The sequence below is a fragment of the Anarrhichthys ocellatus genome, unplaced genomic scaffold (genome assembly GCF_004355925.1).
Source record: "Anarrhichthys ocellatus isolate YVR2014 unplaced genomic scaffold, GSC_Weel_1.0 scaffold2234, whole genome shotgun sequence".
Taxonomy (NCBI): domain Eukaryota; kingdom Metazoa; phylum Chordata; class Actinopteri; order Perciformes; family Anarhichadidae; genus Anarrhichthys; species Anarrhichthys ocellatus.
The window spans coordinates 1-6,871 of NW_022282208.1; the positions used below are offsets into that span (position 1 = coordinate 1).

Here is a 6,871-nt window from a genome sequence, read left to right on the forward strand (position 1 = left end):
TTGATGCTAATAAATGAGTATTTATTGATAGAAACAAGGAATACAAACAGATGAACATTGTGCTCACTCTGCAATACACTCCTGAATATTAATGGGCCGAAGCGTGTTCTTTTATGATGTGAATGTTCAAACTTCAGTACGGAGCTCATTTACTGCGGATCAGCAATGAATGAGCGTCTTTCACACCGACACAAACAGCGAGAGACTCCCGTGAAATGAAACCGACGCATCTGGAGGAAACATACAGAGATATGCAGATATACAGACTGTATTCAAATGAAATGAGCATGATCTGCAAAGATCCACTTTTAACCCTTCATTGGCTGCTCGTTGTTCAGGGACCTCTCACTCCCTACGCTTCAAACAACAGCACCGATATCACTGCTGAGGTCAAGTATAGCTGATGACAGAACAGCAGAACGACAGGGAAGAACAAGAAACGTGACCTCGCTTCATTGTGATTCAAATACAAAAAGCTTGCCAAGAATACAAACCAACGTGTTTAATAATAAACTCCGACATATTAGCATTTCTATTCCAGCAATCATCCTCAGATATTTCATCTGTGTGCAGAACGTGTCAACGGGAGAAGCCTCTCTTGTTAAACCGTCTCATTACAAACTGAGCGACCTGTTGAGCACAAACACAGCCGCTCGCAGACTAATCATGAGACACAAGAGAAGAGAGACCGACGGAGGAGAGACACAATTACACCATCACACCCTGCCGACAGCGACGACCAACAGGAGGATGGAGGGAAAGATACAGAGATTTAGTTTTAAAAAGCAGAGACAGGAGAATAGAACACCAAGGAAGAAGAAAGCTGATTTTCAGACAGCAGCTTGCTGAAGCTGAAGCTGCTGGTAATTCATTAGAGCTTCATCGAGCGGCCTCTTCCAGCCGATGAGAGCCGACACAGACAGACCTCAAAGGACCCGTCACGGCGGAGCCGGGCCCCTGTAGCTGGCGTGTTGGACTAAACAACGCTGGTGAGGCTGGTCGAGGCTGGTGAGGCTGGTGGAGGATGTGTGAAATCTGTCAGGCCGTAATATAAATACGCTGGTCCCGTGCTGCTCACAAAGCGTGGAGAGGTTTGGAGGAAGGATCGTCAAGAGAACGTAAAGCGGAAGATAAATAAACTCAGACTGCTCCTCAAGATCAATTTGGGGTTTGAGACTTCCCACATGTACGAGGGCTGCACAGCCCTGGAAGAACTGACAACGCAAGAGAGAGAAGAATGATGATGATGTTGCAAATCTCGGTCGTGCACCTCTGAATCTTTATAAGGTGGCGTGCGTGATCACGTGACTGTCTGATCGTTTACAGATAAAAACACTTACATGTCCCGGGAGCACACAAAGGACGATTCATCGTTAGATCATTTAGAAACAGGACATCTTAAAAGTCTTCATTTCAGTAAATATTTTGCAGCCAAATCAAATAGTTTACAGGATATTAAACCTTAGTTTCTTTATAATACTTTTAATACTTGACTTCTTTCTTTACAGGGCTTCTATAAGTACAATAAAGTCCCTGAATATGAGATACGACTCTACAATTACAATCCCTCCTCCTCATGTGGAGGTTACACCACAGTCTGTGGTCATGTCTCTGAGTTACTCTGGGTCTCTCTCATTCTTCACAGCTCTGGTGTTTGGGAGAATAATGCAGCACAGAGAGTCTAAACGCCTGCGTTCATTCTAAGTGTAATTATAAGCAAAGCTTCAGATGCCGACCCCTCCGTTAAGAAGTGTAAAAATATGTATCTTTCATCCGGAAACGGAGGCGGGTCAACGTAAAGGGCAAACACTCATTTAGTCACGGAAAAGGAAACCGTGAGATTAACCCTGGAGTTAAAATACCAACTCTGCTCATGTGCACACGGCGATGCTGAAGCGATAGATAATGGACAGCCCTTCTGTGGGCAGGAGAACCGGCTCTGTGACTAATGGAACCCGACAATCTAAACCACTTCAAAAGGATTCCTCCAGTTTAGAAGGTTACTGCATTCACACCGTCACCACACCTCTGCAGCTCAATGACACATGTCGGCCTGCGGCTTCACCGTCCGACTGTTTACAACTCGGTGTTTTCATTTCATGTTGAGAATGAAGTGTCTGAGATGCTGTGCTGATGGACACTCGATAGAAAGAGAGGAGAGGAGTCAGGCAAAGATGCACAGTTTGCGATTAACCAGAGTCACGATGCAACATGTTTTTGGGGATTCAGAGTGATTCACACGTCCCGCGGACATCATTACCTCCAATGGCCGTCATGAATAACCTTCAATTAGTCTGAACAGATGTTGAAAAGACGCTTCTTACTGCAGAACCTGCTTGAGAGTCCTCAGGTTTGTAAAGTTGTCTTCAGTGTGACACTAGTCTGTACATTCATGGTACATCCTTGCAAACAGAAGCTGCTGACTGGGCGTACGTTTAAAGGTGAATATTTCTAACAGCTGGTAATAAATACAAAATAAAACGATGCAAATGACTCGACTGCAACACTAACTTCAACACAGCTGTTTTATATTCACACAACACTGAACTTTCTCCTGACTGACGGAGCAAGTTGTTGTGAGACATCCGCAGAGAGGAAGACTCTGTTGAGTTGTTCCCTTTACTCTCTCGTGTGATATTCAGTGTTGTTGTATTGAAGCCTCCTAAAAATCAAGATGGAGTGAACATATTTTTGGATAATAGATCAGCGCGCGCACGCACGCGACTGCCGCTGCAGTTTATCCTCAGACCAGATGATGTGAACACCTGGCCTCTCCCTCCCTCTTCAGCTGCTGGTCCTCCTCTCCTCTATCCTCCGCTCTGTGGTTTTTTTCTTCATTCTTAGTAAATGTGCTATTTTTGACAGAGACATTCCTCTGATGATGCTTCTTCTCTCAAACAAATCACAATCTCTGTGCTAGTTATGTTTTCTTTCTATCGTTATGCATCACGACTAACTGAACATTTATAGAAACAGATCAGCCACGCTATCACATGAACTGCCCCTCCTGAAATATGACGGCGGTCAGGGAAGACTGAGGACTGTTTGCTCACAGACAAACTGTGAGCATGCTCTCCTCCGAGTCTGTGTTGGCAGCCGTTCTACATTGTTATTATTATTAATAAATTATTGCTGTTTTTTTGTTGCTGTGTGTATTTCATGCAAACTTGGCAGGTTTATGTTGCAACCTTTTTATTGAAGCAATAAGCCACTTTATTACTGACATTATTAATAATATTATTGCTAAATTACATGTTGTAAGTTGTGGTGAAGAGATGTTTGCAGGCAGCTCGTGACATGTACGACATGAAACCGTAGAAACACAGGTGAGAGTTTAGAAATGTTATTAGCGCTCGTTTCCTTTCTTTCCCCCCCGATCTTCTTCTTTCTCTAATGAAGCAGGACGATAATAGAACCCGTCCTAGCAACAGACACCCTCTGGTTGTTATACAGACCGGGATGATGTCTCAATGGGCCGTGAAGCGATCTGTAAACGGAGCTATTTATGTTCAGAGCGAAGGAAACGATCAGGAGGATTACTGACGCACTCTTTCCTCTGTAGGGTGGACACTCAGCCTGTTCAGCCAAACTAACAACTAAAATACTCTCCTCCAGAAGTGTCCAACCAAGCACATGGCTCTGGTGTGATTCGGCCACATTTTAAAGGGATTAGGAAGAAGCCGGTTCCCTGTGGCATCAAATCTAGACTCTGGCTCACTTTACAGGAAGTGAAGTGAGCCGATTCTTCCTCTGGAGGAAGGGATTCAAAGATTCAAAGATCATTTATTGTCATTAGGCAACACAGGGATGCACAAACACATGACAAACAAAACTAAAATAACAGTAGAACATTCCTGGAGTCATGAAGAATGTAAACAGCAGACACAAAAACTACTCTCTGGGCAGATAAGATGGCCGACATCTTCACATTAAACATTCAACATGAGGAAAAACATTGTCCATCAACTCTGACTGTGTTTGAGCACCAAGCACCATGATGTAAACACACATACATACATACATATACACACTGTATATATGTATATATGTTTAAAATGGCTCCGTTATCTCCTATAAAGCAGCTGGTCTCTGTAGTTTTTCTCTCAAACAAACAGAAGGAAATTAAGCATTTGTTGGGGACTATTTTAATATTAATCCACGTTTGGTGCTTTACTGAGTATTTTTGTGTGAGAGTGAGTCAGAATAACCTAACAGTGTGTGTGTGTGTGTGTGTTCGTGGTAATGAAGGAATATATGACCCAGGGCAGCAGCAGCCGTGTTTCACTGATGCGCTACTTCAGAATGAGCTGAAACAATATGTCAGCTAACGAGACGAGTGATTTACAGGTTTTGTTGTGTCGAGCTCTACGTTACAGAGGAAGAACTGACAGAGTGAGGAACATGGAAGTGGTGTAGCAGCAAAACTCACAGGTGATGTTGTGGATAACTAGCAGGTTGATCATTACCGATGTCTGTTGTGAGGTTCTGCAGCACTTGTTCTCTCTAACGTATTCATTTGTTTGGATTATTGCTGCTGTGACTTTATTAATCTTTGTATTGAATCTGTTTTTAACTTTCCTCATCGGACACTTCAGAATGAGTCCAAGCTCTTGTATGTTACTCTGAGAAGTCGCTTTATATTTGCAGTTGGTATTAATCATATTCATATTATCTGTATCTTCCACTGCGTTTTAATAATGTAGATGTCTTTTGATATTTTAAATTCTTTATCTGCTGTTCCTAAATATATGATATATTTCTGCTGCTCATTGTTAACGATGTGTTTAATGTCCGCCTGCACTGACTTCCTTCTTTATTCTGACAGAACATAAATGGTCTCAAGGTGAAAAACATATTAAAAAGCCAAGTCATGAAATACAAAAAGACGAGCTGGTTGTGAGATGAATGAAGTGAAGCATCCAGTGTGTCTGCCGGCTCCTCTCACACTATTAGAACTCATCTCTGCTGCAGTCTGTCAACTTTAAGCTTCCAGCAGACAGAAGACGACCGCAGGTCGCTGCAGGTCACGAGACGGACTCTGAGGAACTCAACGAGACCTGAACCGGTCAGGCCTGAAGACCCGACACACCGGCTGAGAGGTCAGAGGTCAACAGCTCTCCAGCCGAGTCTGTGATTTTAATAAACCTGCTCATAATAACATTATATTTTTCTCTCCTTCTCTATTCATCCTCCAAATCAACTACATTTAGGTTGAAATCTGTAGTGTTTGACAAAGAACAACATTACATTTGTGCATGAACTCACTCAATCATCACAGAAGAAGAGACTTAACGTAGACAATAAATACTCACTGGGACAACATTTCAAACAAGTTTGACCTGCAAATATTGGGCACATTCTTCATTATTATTTAATGATCATCATTATTAAACCCTGAAGGACTATTGAGTTTGAGACGGTGAACTCCGGACCGCATCGCGATCAGAGTTTTTACTCATTTAGGTTCACAGCTTCGGCCCCGCTCACTGTAAACCACAAAGCTCATGTTTAGTCCTCATCTTCATTCTGAGTGCATGTCAGCTCTCCAACATATTTAAATAAGTGTTACTCCAGTCTGGATGGTGCTCACTGTGCAGATTCAGATTTGTCTAATTGCTGAGCAGCAGCGTGCTGAGACACCAAGACCGTCGTGATGTTCTGCTGCTGATGAGGCTGTTTGACAAACTGACAAGATTTATGATCCAAGTTATATTTCTGTTTCATTAGAGTTGTAGAAATGAAAAAAGGTCGGGTCTAATAAGGAGGCAGCGGTGGTCTCGTATAAGACTCTAGAGCAGCACCTAGTGGACATTAGGGGAACTACAGCTGTGGACATTTGCTTCATCATTCAACCGTAGAGGTGAGAATTAATTAACATTGTGCGTTAACCCTCTGAACCCCAAAACCCACCGGCGGGACGGAAAAGCATGTTTCCTTTAAACGACCACCAAAACTACACATTTATCAGAGCCAGAAGCTGTCGGATTTTCATCTTTCCGACGGGCCATGAACACATCATAGGTGAGGAACACTTCCGTCAGAAAACGCAACTGAAGCTAAGCTTAAAATTGGGATGTTTCGTCAAAAACATTTTATTCTACATGTCTCATTTAAAATCTCGTCCCAAATAAACCTTTTGAAGGAACCAGATCCTGTAAAAAACATTAAATTGTGAGCTCCTCAGTGAAACTATGACGCCATGAAACCAACAGTCATGTGACAAAGGGGCTTAAATGCTTCCATGTGTGTCAGTTGACCTCCAGCGGCTCACCTGGCAGGCGTTGTACAGCAGCTGGTGCTCGAACTTGCGGATGCCGAGGATCTGCTGGAACATCTCGTACAGCTGCTCCTTGCTGAGGATGAGCTCCGACACCGCACTCAGGTGGGCCCGCTGGGGCTGGCGCCGCATGTCCTCGTCCCCCCTGTAGATGGCGTCGTACTTGGCGATCCAGGAGCTCAGGACCGTCTCTTTGCTCAGCCCGTCGATCTCCGGGAGGCTGCGGACGCGCCGCTCGATGTTCTTCTTGAAGACCTCGCGGAAGTCGCTGGCCGAGCAGCCGCCGCTGTGGACCATCCGGGAGACGCGCTCGCTCTTCAGGAAGCCCTGCCGAGGAAAGAGATGCAGAAGAAAAAAGAAACGTAAGTGACGACAGCTCATCATGTGCTGAATTAAACAGTACTAACGAGCCTGTTTCTCGCCCGCCAAAATGAGCATCCCAAATATCATCACAGTTCATCTTGAATCATCGATGCACCTAGCTAACATGCTAGCTAGCTAGCTAGCGCTGCTAAGTGTGTCTGGCTCTTCCCCAACTCCAACCTCTCATCCAAATAAAGTATACAGCATCTCTACGTCACTCCTCAATCCAAA

The 6,871-nt window shown here is 43.9% G+C and overlaps 1 pseudogene; it reads right to left on the bottom strand.

The window, feature by feature from the left end:
• Window positions 1–5,329: 5,329 nt before the first annotated feature.
• LOC116378218 (calcium-dependent secretion activator 2 pseudogene) lies at window positions 5,330–6,604 on the bottom strand (annotated as a pseudogene).
• Between the last annotated feature and the right edge of the window lie 267 nt (window positions 6,605–6,871).